We start from the raw sequence: 15,754 nt of genomic DNA on the forward strand, positions 1-15,754 counted from the left end.
GTACAAATTTGTGTGTCTGATGACCAAGGCAAGTTATTGCTTGTTTTCATAGCTGCAATCCATAATGTTTTTATTGTGAAATTTACCAACAAAGAACCTAAACATTTCCTTTATTTTAGCTCTGAGCCACTGCACAAGTCCTCTTCTCTAGGGAGGACAAGTGTGTATCACCCTATTCTTTGGATTCTCTCTGCACAGTGTATGTGTGGCATAGAGGTCTTTTTAAACTTGAGTGAATGTTCAGATTTTGACTGTCATTTTAACTTGTCATTGGCTGATGACGGCACAACATATGGGTGGTGATGTGCCAGACTTGTATGTCTGCTGTAGGCTGTGAGGTGGTAGTGGTATGTTGTTTTGACTGAAGTTTAAGCAACTCAGCTCCAAACTTAGGGTGATAATTATTTAAATTATGATGTCAGATAGGTGAGGGAAACCTTTAAACATGCAGGCTGCACTGTTTTTAAACTTACAGCAAATGATCTGTAATGTCAAAGGAAAACTAATAATTTTAGAATTTCCCACCATTTTAAACTGAGGACTGGGCTATATTCTTAACACAAATGGCCTGGCACACACGCAAGCTGCACTAGTGAGCAGGGAAATCTGATGACTGTGCCTGCTATAAATAGCTCTGCAGGTCTTTTTATACTGGAGAGAAGAACAGCTTTCTGCTGCATGGGGAAAATATGCTTTATGGTTTTTCTTGTCATTGAAAGTAGGTCAGCAGGCAATTACACAATGGTTACTACCTTCATTGTGAAAAAACATGTTTACAAGACCTGGTAACAGCCAACATGCTCAGGCTGACAGTAGGAAAACATCTTTTGTCTAACAGGCAGGCATGGACCTGCAGGGGAAATAAACATCTTGTATCCTGTCTGTGAACTTCCTTTGCAGGTTGAGACTGGCATGAGGGCTGGGGAAAACCCAGCAAATCTGAAAACAGTGCAGATGTCTTCGTGTGGCCAGATTGCCACCCTCACTCTAGCATGCAAAGGTCACATTCTTGGATTCTGACATCATATGGCTGGGGAAACTGAGGAAATCTGCCAACAGTGCAGAATGTCCAAGCATTCCAGGGCAGTCATATTGACTTGACATGTTGTATTTTGACAGGAAAGTGCGGAATCTTGGATTTCTCACCAAATTATACTTAGAACAATGTTGACTTCATAGGAGTGAGTGCAGGGAAAATCCTCTAGCACTACTGGATTGTTTTTAATTCCCAGCTACTTTTTATTCCCTGCCATTTGATGCATAGGACAATTGGCGTAAGTCAGAAGGGATGGGAAGAAAGAGGAAATGTGGCAACAGCACATGGTGTCATAAGGGTGTGAGGTTGAGGTGGAGGGGTGTGGGAGATCTGGCAACACTTCACTAATGCTTATCCCAAAATAAAGTGCTGCCTCATCAGTATATTTCATATATCTCTGTTTATGACAAATAATGTGTGTGTCTTTGTAATATATTATTGAGGCAATGGGAAAGGGAGGAAGAAAACACCTCATATAAATAATAAATGATGAACAATGTACTTATCAAGTTTATCCAACTATCTGCCTTCGACTACTTTTCTGAATCACTATCCCACATACACATGTAGATCGTTTTAGAGGAGGATAGTTTTTAGGGTGTTCACAGTGTAGCAAATAATAATAAATATTCTTGTACAAAAGCTTTATTAATTTTGCATATAAATTTACACACAGAAAACAACTATTTCTTAATTTTTGTCTGTTGTTGTCTAAGTAACATCCAGCTTAATTTTCAACTTAGAATTTAAATCTATGCCTGAATCATCCAATTATTTTTTCAACCAGTAATTTGTGAAAAACAAAGAAGATATGTTCTCAAATTCTAATACACATCTAATTTTTTCCCATAAACTATCTCTTGTATCAACAATTAGCTCTGTTCCTCCTTGCAGTTATTCTAGTGAAGAGCGTTGAGGGATTTTTATTCTGACTTTTATTTCCTGCTTTACACTTTTGTGAAAGCATTCCACATCTTGTTGGGTGTAAGTTTACAACACTTCTCTTCCAAATTCTTGTGGAATTCCTGAATGTAACTATAAATTTTTTGCAAAGAAATTAGCATTAAATATAATTACTTCATCAGCTTTAAATTCTGGGTATGGTGTTTCTGTTATGAGACACACAATGTCCAGCCCGCCACATTTACATACAATATAACCTTTCTTCTTAAGTAGGTCCAAATGGCAACGTAGGTTCAGAAACAGATTTTTTGTGAAGTCTTTAATATAATGAACTTCTATGGGTCTATTACATTCTGTAAGTACCACAACTTACAGCCACTTTCCATTGGGATTTACACTAAATGCTGAGATCTTGTATTCCTCAATCATAATCATATTTTTACATACACTGTGTTTAAGGTAATATGTAAGCCTTGCCTGCACATCTGCAAATGGCTTGTTCTTTTTCCAATAGCAGTTTATATTCTTCCATTATGCTGATTGCTTTCAATATATGTTCCAGTTTGCATTTTTTTGACTCCAGTCTTTTCTATTAACAGTTTTCGTTTGTTTATGAGAGAGAGAGGAGAAGATTAGAATTTAACGTCCCATTGACTATGAGGTCATTAGAGACAGAGCACAAGCTTGGATCAGGGAAGGATGGGGAAGGAAACTAGCCATGCCCTTTCAAAGGAACCATCCTGGCATTTGCCTGAAGTGATTTAGGGAAATCACAGAAAATCTAAATCAGGATGGCCGGACGTGGGTTTGAACTGTTGTCTTCCTGAATGCAAGTCCAGTGTGCTAATCACTGCACCACGTCACTTTGTTTTGTGTATGCCTAACACATTAAGGAAGTAATTTCTTTCATAGAGAATGGTTTAAGTGTGTTTGAATACATTGGATCTTTTTCTTAAGAACTGTGGAATAACATTATTCATGGGAATCAATCCTAATTTGGTGTCAGATGATATTGTGGAGAACTGTATCGCCGATAGATTTGGCCAAGTGGTTCTAGGCGCTATAGTCTGGAACTGCTCGACTGCTACAGTCGCAGGTTCAAATCCTGCCTCGGGCATGGATGTTTGTGATGTCCTTAGGTTAGTTAGGCTTAAATAGTTCTAAGTTCTAGGGGACTGATGGATGACCTCAGATGTTAAGTCCCATAGTGCTCAGAGCCATTTTTTAGAACTGTATCCTGGATTGACAAAAACATACCCTCCTGCTTTAGTATAACACTTATGTATAATACTTATGTTGTCTTTGTTGGAGTCTGGGTTAAGAATTTCCAAATAGTTTACTGGCAAAAAATTAAAACTATGCAGACAGAACATAATTTGTGGTGAAACTTCCTGGCAGATTAAAACTGTGTGCCCGTCCGAGACTCGAACTCGAGACCTTTGCCTTTCGCAGGCAAGTGCTCTACCATCTGAGCTACTGAAGCACGACTCACGACTGGTTCTCACAGCTTTACTTCTGCCAGTTTCTCATCTCCTACCTTCCAAACTTTACAGAAGCTTCTGGCAAAGGTCCCGAGTTTGAGTCTCGGTCGGGCACAGTTTTAATCTGCCAGGAAGTTTCATATCAGCGCACACTCCGCTGCAGAGTGAAAATCTCATTCTGGAAACATCCCCCAGGCTGTGGCTAAGCCATGTCTCCGCAGTATCCTTTCTTTCAGGAGTGCCAGTTCTGCAAGGTTCACAGGAGAGCTTCTGTAAAGTTTGGAAGGTAGGAGACGAGATACTGGCAGAAGTAAAGCTGTGAGGACCGGGCATGAGTCGTGCTTCAGTAGCTCAGATGGTAGAGCACTTGCCCGCGAAAGGCAAAGGTCCCGAGTTCGAGTCTCGGTCGGGCACACAGTTTTAATCTGCCAGGAAGTTTCATATCAGCGCACACTCCGCTGCAGAGTGAAAATCTCATTCTGATAATTTGTGGTCTTTTCTCAACCTTGATTGTCTGGAAGTTGTCCATCAATCAGTTTTTGTGAACTCTTGTTGCCTCAGTAAACAAACTAAAGAATACTGTTAAACAAAGCACAATAACTGTCCTGCAAACTACCCAGTAATTTATAGGTTGGTTTGTGGGTTTAAAGGGACCAGACTGCGACAGTCATCGGTCCCTAGTAATTTATACCGCCTACAAGAAAATGCCACAGGGTACAGAGGGGCACAATGTAAATACTGTTTGTTAGCATTTAGTACACTTACACACTTACACAGTGTCAAACACGATCTATTCTCTAGTAGTATATTGCAGTCTCCAGTCTGTTCTTTAGCCAAGAAATATGTAAAAGAAAAGGAATATGTAAAAGAATATTGATTTTATGATTGCTGGGCATGTGATCTGACATAAAACTTCACTCCATATCTTTATTCTGCAATTGGAACACATCCATATTAAACAGTCTATTCTAATTGTCTTACTCTTGTTCACAATCTGTGCAATTGGAGCACATCTGTATTAAACAATCTATTCCAATTGTCTTATTCTTGTTCACAATCACACTGATATTTCCTTGGTGGTCTCCTTGCACATGAAAGTTGTGGTTTGAAGTTAAGTAATCATGCATCTCCATTTTGTTAAAAGTCCCAGCAAAATCTTACATTATGTTCAGGTCCTTAAGGTAATAGTCATCTAAACAGAGCTGCTGCAATAACCCAGCTCTTCTGTTATTACAGCAACTTTAGCATTAGTCAATTGCACTTTATATGGTATAACAAAAGGATTTTTATATTTCATTGAAATGGTTTCCAGTGCTTCCTTGCCACTTTTTCCAATAAGCCTCTTGCTGCCACATTGTAGTTCCAATGAAAGAGAAACGGCAGTTTTACTTTGATGCTGAGTTTTACAGAGATGAACTTCAAGAATTTATCATGAAAATATTTCATGCATCACACATTTACTTTTTTAATATTACAGACAGTCCAGTCTCTAATTGTTCTAGGCTGTCCACATGATCATATATTTTAAAAACTCTAATGTTGTCACAAAATGGTTCTATAATGGGTGTAAGCTCCTCACTAAGGAGAATACCATTTTTGGTGTAATTTATGTTACCAATGTTAGAAACAAGATTATCCAGTTGATCCAATAGTGACACACCAAAGTGTTCATTTGCTGATCCTGTTTCATCCATAATAGTTGAAGGTTGTTTAGCCATGTTGAGGCTTCCCACTGTAAGGTGTGGGCCAAGGATTGGGCTGATACGTTTCATGTTTCATTTTTCCATTGCACTGACTTATGGAAATACACTGATCAACTAGAAATTTATGACCAACTTCTTAATAGCCAGTATGTGCACCATTGGAGCAGGTAACACATCATGGTATGGAAGCAATGAGACCTTACTAGATCACTGGAGGGAGTTGGCACCACATCTGCACACACGTCCTGTAAATAGCGGGGAGGAGGGCGGTCAGCTCTAACACAGTGTTGAATCACATTCCAGATGTGTTTGATCGGGTTTAGATCAGGACTGGCAATATCAACTGGAACTCACCACTGTGTTGCTTGAATCATCACATCACACTCCTGGCCTTTTGACATGGTGCATTATCTTGTTGAAAACTGCCATTGTCATTGGGAAACATGATTGTTATGAATGGGTATATGTGGTCTGCAACCAGTGTATGATACTCTTTGGCCATCATGCAGTTTTGCAGGAGCTCCACTGGATACAAGGTTGCCCATGTGAATGTTCACCAGGGCATAATGGAGCCGCCGCTGTCTTGTCTCCATTCTGGAAGACGGCGTATTTGTGCCCTCCCATTAGTGTGATGAAGAAGGTATCGAGATTGATCAGACTATGAAATGCTCTGCCACTGTGCCAACATCCATTGCCGATGGTCACGTTCCCATTTCAGTCATAGTTACGGATGTTGTGATGTTAACATTGGCACATACGTTAAAGTCTGATGTTCATTCTGCCACAGCTCACTGTTTGTCCTGTTTTATCTGTCTGCCCAGCCTATGGCATCTGTAATTTGTAATGAAGGGTGGCCGCCCAACCCCACGGCATCTGGACGTCGTTTCACGTCAGTTTCACCATTTGTTGAAGATACCCACCACAGCACACCTTGAGCACCCAACAAATCATTCAGTTTCTGAATTGCTCATGCCAAGCCTCTGGGCCATCACAATCTGACCTCAGTCAAACTCAAACAGATCGCGTGCCTTCCTCATTCTACACACAGACAGCATGCTCACTGATAAATACGTGCACAGTGCTTGTGTCTGGCGAGCTGTCATTCCTTGCCAGGTGACACTGCTATTGACTGGTTGGTTTTATATAGATATTAGGTCAGTGGTTGTATTGTTCTAACTGATCAGTGTATGTGTGAGGAATGAGCCGGTTTATAGATATGTTTGTTAGTAATGATAATGACTGAGAAGATCGAGCTACTAACTACCATCTTATTTTGTTCTCTTATCCAACTATCCAGTAGCATGTTCATTTCTTAAATGAAGTTAGAGTCTTTGCCGAAGAAATGGATGAGCCATAGAGCATCGAGTCTGGAATGCCACGTGAGGGCAGCAAGTGAGTGTCTACAGATAGGGCGAATTCTACACAAAGGACTGATCGAGATCAGGTATTCTCTGTGAGCCACACTGCTTTGTCACTGTGGTGCTGGGTGGTCATGTGCAGATCCAGGCCCTAAAGTCGTCCATTCACAGGGCGACCAGTCAGCTAACCCCTCCAGCCGAGCTAGTCTGCTCCAACACGTTCGTCTTTACGGTGTACGATTCTACAGTGGTTGGGTCCAGGGTCCGGGTGCATCAGTTGCAGCAGCGCAGCACTTCCTGCTGGCCCTGACCTCTACCTGCTGCTCCATACTCTGTCCTTTTCCCTACTGTTTTGGCACGGTGATAACTGCCACGAGACTGGGCACAGGTAGAGTCATGACGCAGTCCCAGTGTGCCCACACATTCTCAGTGGCGACCCACTGAGTGGTAGGGGGTGGGGGCATTGACTCACTCATTGGCATGTGAATGGGTGGCTTCAGAAATGTCAACATCATTCCACATGGCAGAGGTGACTTTCTAGAAAGTTCGGTTTGGTTTGGCGACAAAGTTGTGTGTCTGGCCAATGCAAAATAAATTATTTTACAGCCACTATCACCTTTAAAAAGAGCCTGTAGTGGAGTCTATTCACTTACAGATCTTTTAAAAAAGCTGAAGAAAGTCATCTGAGGCAAAATATAGCAATTTGCATTTTTTAAATGGGAAAGATATCTGGCACTTAGTGTTGAAGTTTTTCTCTTTTTTTGTGGGGAGGAGTGGTGCCATCCAGATGCAAAAGCACGCAAACTACAAATTTCTCTCTCATGATGTGGAAAGGAACCTCAGTGGGTGACTTAAAAATATCTGCTAGGTGAGATGTTGGAGCTTAGTTCTAAAATTTCATTGGACAGTCTTTGGCCAAGCAATGCAATAGGTGTAGTAGAGTTCATGTGAGAGACTCTGTGGTAGACAGGAATAAAATTTGGAAGAACACACTTGTTCAGTGGATGTGGAGAAAGGTAGTTAATCAGAAGACCCAGAAGACAGGTGCAGAGCTGCCTTCGAGAATCAGGTCATCAATCCATGACGTGAGTTGTTGCTTCCAGCAGGCTGCAACAGAGACAGGTCTTGTTGCTCTGAACTGTTGGTTCTGGTGAGAACAGCTTGAAGTGTGGCCTATCACAGAAGAGGAACAGTTAGGTGTTTCCAACTCATTTCATTTGAAGTTGATTGGACATTGCAACTTGAGATTTTGTCTCATAGTAAAGGGCTCATTCGTGACTGAGAATGATTATATATTTATATGTGTAACACATATCTTGTTTCCAGGTGTGATCGGAGCAATCATTGTGCATACAACAACCATTATGCATGTTAGGTGATACACCCTGTTGAGATGACCAATCACTCTTGCCGTATCTATTTCTTGCTGGCCTGTCAAGCAGAACTAAGAATCTGTTAATTTGTACCAGACTGAGAATGATTATATATTTATATGTGTAACACATATCTTGTTTCCAGGTGTGATCGGAGCAATCATTGTGCATACAACAACCATTATGCATGTTAGGTGATACACCCTGTTGAGATGACCAATCACTCTTGCCATATCTATTTCTTGCTGGCCTGTCAAGCAGAACTAAGAATCTGTTAATTTGTACCAATGTTTGCTACTTGTATTTTATTTTGTTTTTGTATTTTCTTTTTGTATGTGTGCTCACAAAGAGTAAATGAAATTGGGGTAATTTGGACTAATGTTATGAATTCAGTAGTATATTACCTACACCAGTTGTTAAGCTTTAGTGATTTTGTAAGAACTGATACCGAGAACTCACTTAAAAGTGTCCTTCTTTTTCTCATTATGCAGTCCATTACACGAGAAATTCAATTACTATCTGAGTTTATGCAGACTGATCTGTATCTTGGTTGGTCCAGCTGGAACAGATCATAAAAATGACCAAATGCTTTGTTAGCTTGAGTCAGCATCTCACATTAAGTGGCAATGCTCCCATGATTCACTTTTTTGAGATATACTGATGGGCAGTTATAGCTTGCATTTCTACTCAAGATCTATCATGGCAGTCAACGTCTTGCATAAAAAGAACATGCTGCCATTGATCTAGCTACTATGGGGTTTTCAGTGAGAAGGGATCACTTTAGAGCCAGATCTTTGATAGATAAAACAAAATTGGGGAAGCTAAGTAATTTAAATTGCTGATGCATTTAGCTAAACTCATATTTTTTTATTTCAGGATTATTCTTGGATTGTGTTTTATTGTGACTAGAATGTTACTTGTCACCACTGAAACCTTTTGGAAGTGTTTTAATGCTGATATGCTTGGTTCAGTGTGCTGCTATGTCATGTGTTGTCTAGGATAGTAGAGGCAAAATTTCTTTCTTATATTAAGTCACAAACGAATGAAGATGAGAGTCAGAATAGGTCAAAAAAGAGAGCCAGGAAGAAAAGACCATGAAAAACTATGGAGATATCACATAGCAGACAGGAAATGGTAGCAGAAGAGCAGGTAACATTTCCTGTAGGACATGGGTACTGTTAAGTGGGTTTAGGCCTCTGAACATTGTGCTTACACAATATTTAGCCTGCCATTAATTTTATCTTATGGTTTGAAATTTTAGGGATTGGACTATAGTTACATCCAGAGAAACTAAAGAGGTAATTGAGGTTATTGGGTTTGTGTGGAGCGTGCTTCTGATAGAGGTTTGCCAAGGGATTTTTTTGCTATCCAAATATGAAGGTGCTTTAAGCAAATTCATGATTTTTTCTGTGTGACATAATTTTTTGGTGTAATCACAGTTTTGTTGGTTCTTGGTAATGTTACTGACAATGTAACTGGTCAATGCATAAGGGCACAAGCTACAATAAATATGAGAGAGATCAGGAGCACTGATTCACTATTTTCTTGTATGGTACTTTTTAGGTTGCTGAATAGAGGTTTGGGCACCACAGCAAAACATTATTTTTCTCTTGTTCTCAGTTATTTGACTTGTAAGTATTGTATTTGTGTGATTCAATGCTGCTTTCTAAGGGCATGCCACATTCTAAGGATTTTCTTGATACTTTCAATTGTTATTGTAAAATGAAGATTATTGGAAATCAGATCGATAAAAGGGTAAAATGATGGAATGTTGTGATTCTAGTCTCTTGTGCAGTATAGCTAGTTAGAGAGTGATAGTTAAGGGGACTGTGGTGCAAACAATGAGGTAAATATTGAAAGTCAGGAAACTAGTGGTGTAAATGTGGCATGTGTTGATATGAGTAAGCGAGAGGATGCTCTTAATTTAGAGAATAGAGTGGGAGACATGGAAAATAGAAACTGAAGGTGCAAATGAGAATGCATCAATGCAGAAAATGTAGATGTGATTGTGATATCTGAAATTTCTGATGTAGGAGATAACACCAGTTCAAATTTTACCACACCTGGTGAAGCTCAACAAGCCAACCCAGGCCATCATTGGCAAAATCCTTTGGAGAAAAGGAGAAGTTGATGGATTACTCAAACTTATAGTAAAAATAAGTTATGATACAAAAGAGATATTGAGTACGCAGAAGTGCATTTGTTTGGGGACCCAACTCGAACAAATCTAAATAATGTAGCAACAGATTAATTATCTAGAACATTGACGAGGGGATCAACAAAGCCATGTTGATAGCATAGATGAGCTAGAGGAGCAAATTAATGAGGTATCAGAAGAGGTTGAAAATCAGTTGTGTGAAGCAATGGAACAACCCAAAATCAGCAGCCTTGAAATAATAGACCAGGAAGTGAGAAATTTGCATGAAGAATTGGATGGTACATGTCTGGTATCAGTAGCAGAAACTGTGGAAGTACAATTGGTTCTTGCATCTAAACAGAGACAAGAAGGAATAAACCAAATACAGCACCAAAGGAGTGAATCTTTGGATAATGATTGAGAAGATTTCAAGGCAAAGGTTGCCCAGGTTATTTGGCTGACAAGGAGATACAAATAGTGCACATAATTGTGTGTAGTTTATGGAAAATTATACTTGTTGAATAGGATACGTTGGCCCAGAAACAAGCTGTTGATGGGTTGTTCTCCCACACTATGTGATCACAAGGAAGAGCAATATCCATCAACCCACAGTTGAACAAGATCACAAGAAGATGAATCTTTTGACTACAAGCACTTACATTCGGCGAGAAAATACCAGATTTTTAGGTATAATGGTAACACCATACACATAAAGGCTAGGATTACACAATTTGGCCATCTTTTGCCCCCACTTGGCCCTTAAGACATTGTTTGTAATTTGCATGTCAGTATCTAAGAGCAAAGTAGCAATGAGAATGCGACCAGTAATGTTACAATGTTCATATAAGGAATTTACAGACATATTATTGGTCTAGATCAGTCCATGATATAGTTAAACAGGATATAATAATGAGCTGGAATCTAGAAAGGTGTAATTTCCAAATTCTAGTGAAGTTTTTTGAGGCAATGTTGAGGAAAAATCAGTGTCTTGGTGCGCTGTTCAGCTCTGCAGTAATCATATGGGTATGCTACAAACAGTTTCTTGCTGTGTAAGGATAATCTCAAAGAGTTCAAGAGCTTATTGTGAGAGATATAATATGCAAGTTGCACTGAGGAAGGTGATCAGGTTTCTAAGGATAATCATTTGTCTCCCTTAAGGGGATACAGAATCGCCTATCCCCGCAATGTTAAAATATGCTTACTAAGGTAACATTTTCTCACAAAGTACTGGAGACAGAGAGATAAAATTTTTACTGTATGTGCATTGATATGTCATAACAATACTGAAACAGCAGTTTATTGTCGAAGTATTTTCTTACAGAGATATTTTACATTTATTTTTAAGCAAAATTTTTTTCCATCACTTTTTACTAGATTATCACCCGTAAGTCTTTTGTAAATCAAGTAATTAAAAAATCATTGTTTCAGTGTGTAAAAGAAACCAATGTGACTAAGGCATAAAAATTTCAGACTTCTAGATTCACCAGTACTTGAGATAATGTTCCTAGAAGAAGTAAAAAGCAAACTTATGGGAAACGGAGAAAGAAGATTAAAACATTCCTGATCCATAGTTAATACCTCCTTCACAGTCTTCATAATCATCTTCAAGCCTTCTTTTGGCACCCCTCTGCACCTGTATTGCTTTTTTCACTAATGTCTTGATTATATTGTCAGCACGCCTTAGTCTGTGCTGATCTATAGTACATAGCACGTACTGTGCGGGAACCAATACGCAAACCCAACTTTTGAATGACCTGGCATTAGTTATATTCCCAAGATAGAAGGTTACCACAGCATCATACACAACAAAATGTAGTGTATTAATTCCGACAAACACTGTTTTTGGGAGACGATGCCATATCACAATATTCAAGCACTCGATGGGGTTCTGCATTTTTCCATGAAGACATTTCATCAGAAGACTTCTGTCAGCCAGATCTCTGAAAATGGCTTTATTTCTTCCATGATGGCTAGTGGTAGACTGTGGTGGTGAATCTCCAGTTGTTAGTCCCCTATTGTATTTACACCAGCTCTTTTTACCTTTGGGGCACAAACCATGTTCTGGATGCTCATCTGTGGATGCGGCGTGGAAATACAAAGCCCATATAGCTTTCCTCATTTCTTCAAGATTGCCCGTATTTTGCCTGATTGCAAGGCCATAGCAATTCTGAATGCGGTCTATTATGGAATCAGTCAATATTCCTTTGCCATGCAATGTTTTCCCATCATCTAGTTTTTTCCCTTTCATAACTGATTTTAACCTTCTCAGCCTGGCAACCATTCTCTTCTGTACATTTCCTATACATTCAAGATTGCTTATATTTACACTGTTCCCATATGGTTTGCTTTCCAAAACTTCTTTGAATGCTTTAGAGTCACCATCTCCCAGATACTTGACATAGCAAACATTACACCACTCTGAAGAGCAATGAAAAAATTTTTTGACCCCCAGCAACCTCCATGCCACCACTTCTACCATAATAATTAGTCACACAGTCATCACTATGTTCATTTTTCAGCCTGTCATGCATCTACAGTATTTAGACATTATTGCAACATCAATAACCTTGCCAGTGTCAACACTAGTTGCTGTTATAACACCATTGTTGGAGATGTGACCCCTTTCTTGCCACGTGCCATCAAAAGCTACTGTGAGGTCACGACTGCCATCATTTTCTTTCACTGCTTCTTCCACAGCTACCTGCATTGACTTCTGTGCTACATCTTCAACTGCAGATCCTAGTACATAGTTGTATGCATCAAACTTTGAAGGTACGCTTGGAAGATTTAGAACACCACATAGCATATCACCAGCTGCTTTACCCTCACCAATTGCTCGTAATCCATAAACTAACCTAATATTTACACTATAAAGTTTGGTTTTCTTGTATCCATTATTTACAGTTACTGAAACAGAACTTGGAAACTTGCAGCTGTACTTACAAACACTGCATATTAAATTAAGCTGGGCAGCCAGGCCAACATGGGATTCTACTTACAGAGAAACGTTTCCTTGACATTTTTTGCAGCACTTACTGTTTTCAAGAGCTGTCCACAATATAGTCGTATCAATGAGCTCAAAAACTTCTTTCCCTTTATCAAGTAAATTATATTTCTCTTCCAAATCTCTTAGTTTTTTATGAGAAGCACTGTTTTCATTTGGAGTAAGTTCATTCAGCAAATCAGCAGTAAGTGGACTCACATTTTCCAACAGTGATGATGAAGAACTGCTTTGCTTTGCTAATGAATCATCATTCTTTTTAAACACTTTTGCTCTAGCTCTAGGCATTTTCACTGCGAAAAATGAAGCACTAAATACAAAATAACTCGACAACAACAACTTTCATATAGCACACAGTTGACAGACAATCCCATCACAAAGTCAAAGAGTAACTTGAGGAAACCAGAGGGTAACATTTTCTGACAAATAGTGTATAATGAGTAGCTGGAAATCGGGATATTTGAATTCATGTCACATTAATGTACTGCCAAAAAGTTTATGGTCAGCCGTGAGAGACGTATATAACTAAAGCGCAATACCCGATCTCACAAATCTATAAAAATAAAATAGTTATAATTCTAGTAGAGCTACGTATGATAACGTCATTTTAGAGAGGAAACTTGACATACTATAATACGCCAATAAAGCTAAAATCGATTTTTTAACCCAAAAACCGATTCTGTATCCCCTTAAATCCAAGACCACAGGGAAACGAAAATTTTATTGTGGGTGCACAAGTCACATATGAGGCAATACGGCAATCGCAGAGGGGGTCAGCAAAAATATATCCCAAGCAGAAATAAGAGTGGTACTTTTAGCAGGGAGAGGAACGATTGGAATCTTCTCAAGCGTAGTGGTGTAAGTAACGTTTTAAATTGTGTTTTAGCTCACAGTTTTCAGCCTGTAGGTAGGCCTTATTTTATTATGTTTCTAATGCTATGATAATGACTTTTTTCTTATGTTTGATGTGGTCATTTTTTGTACCTTTATCTTCCTTTACTGTTTCTGGGAATCCTTTTCTCTTTTGTCATGTTAGGTATAGTTTGTGTTTTTGTTATATAATGGAAAATCAAGTATGGAATGATGACAGTATTATGAAAAGGATAGATTGCTTCTCACTAAATAGAGAAGTTATTTAATCACAGAAAGGCACAACAAAAAGACTGTAAACCAAGAGGCCTTCTTCTGAAGTAGACAACACACACATTCATACGAGCACAGCTCACACACACATGACCACTATCTCTGGCCACTGCGAACAAGTGCACGTACTGAAAGAAGCAATCTTGGTGGTGGGGGCAAGGACAAGACTGTGGAGGAGAGGGGGAGGGATATCAGGGTATGGGTGGGGGATGGTAATGTGCTGCTTGTGGAAGTATGCAGCAGGAGCATAGTGTGGACAGAGTAGGGAACCTAGGTGTAGTTGAGAGAGAGGAGTGAATGGGAGTGAGAAAGGAGAGAAGTAAAAAGACTGTGTGTGTTGGAGGAATAGAGCGCTGTGTAGTGCTGGAATGGGAACAGGGAAGAGGCTGGATGGGTAAGGGTAATGACTAACAAAGTTTGAGGCCAGGGGTGTTATAGGAATGTAGGATATATTGCAGGGAGAGTTCCCGCTTGCACATTTCAGAAAAGCTGATGTTGACAGGAAGGATTCAGATGGCACAGGCTGTGAAATATTCATTGACGTGAAGAATATTCTGTTGGGTAACACCCTCAGCAACTGGACAGTCCAGCTGTGTCAGTCACAGTTTATTGACGGCCATTCATGCAGACAAACAGCTGGTTTGTTGTCATGTCCGTGTAGAAGGCAACACAGTGGTTGAAGCTTAGTTTGATGTTCACGTGACTTTTCTTTTGATGTTCACGTGACTTTTCTCGCAGATAGCTTAGTTTTTGATGGTATAGCTGATGCTGTTGACTGGTGTTGAGTAGGTGGTGGTGAGAGGGTGTATGGGACATGTCTCACATCTAGGTCTATTTCAGGGCTAGCAGCCATGTGCATGGATGTAGTGAAGGGGGCTCCAGGGGGTCTGCATCCCTGTATGACCTAAATGAAATTACACACCACCTAGTTACTGTGTAGTGAAATTAAAAGATATTTTTATTTTCATACAATGGAAAGGGATATTCACTATGAATAGTCAGTAAGGTCGACAATATATTTAAACTATCTCTACATCTGTAGCACTATTGATGGTCGCACATTCCTATTTTAGCCGAGACCAATTGTTGGCCTTTCTTGAGCTCAGTTGTTGTTTTGTTGATAAGTTCAGTTCTTACTTGCAGTTGAATTTAACGTAAGTGTTACTGTTTATCATTTTTATGCTGTGTGCTGTTGGGATAGTTTCTAATTATGGATAAGTTTGTAACAAGAAAGAAGAGGAAAGCTGATGTCGATTAGTCTGCTATTGTTGTGGTAAGGTAAAAAAGTATGCGCACACTTCTGTAATAGCCTAATTACCTATCTATAGCAATTTAATGTTAGCAATTAAGTCATTATTTGGAGTCTTCTGGAACTTTGGGGTTGCAATATTTCAGATTTCAGAAGGCAGTGGAGCAGCAAAAATCATTACAAGTACATTAAATTGAAGTTATTGCATAAGAATAGACTTGGATCTGTCCATGTAGCCCAAAAACCATGTTAATCAACAAAAATATCATTTAGATGGCAATGGTTACATTTCTTTAACAGATGTGCTCAATATTCTATCATTAGGAGCCAAAACAGCAAAACATCACCCAATCTGGTCACCTGAACGGTA

This window comes from Schistocerca cancellata, chromosome 1 (genome assembly GCF_023864275.1).
Source record: "Schistocerca cancellata isolate TAMUIC-IGC-003103 chromosome 1, iqSchCanc2.1, whole genome shotgun sequence".
NCBI lineage: Eukaryota > Metazoa > Arthropoda > Insecta > Orthoptera > Acrididae > Schistocerca > Schistocerca cancellata.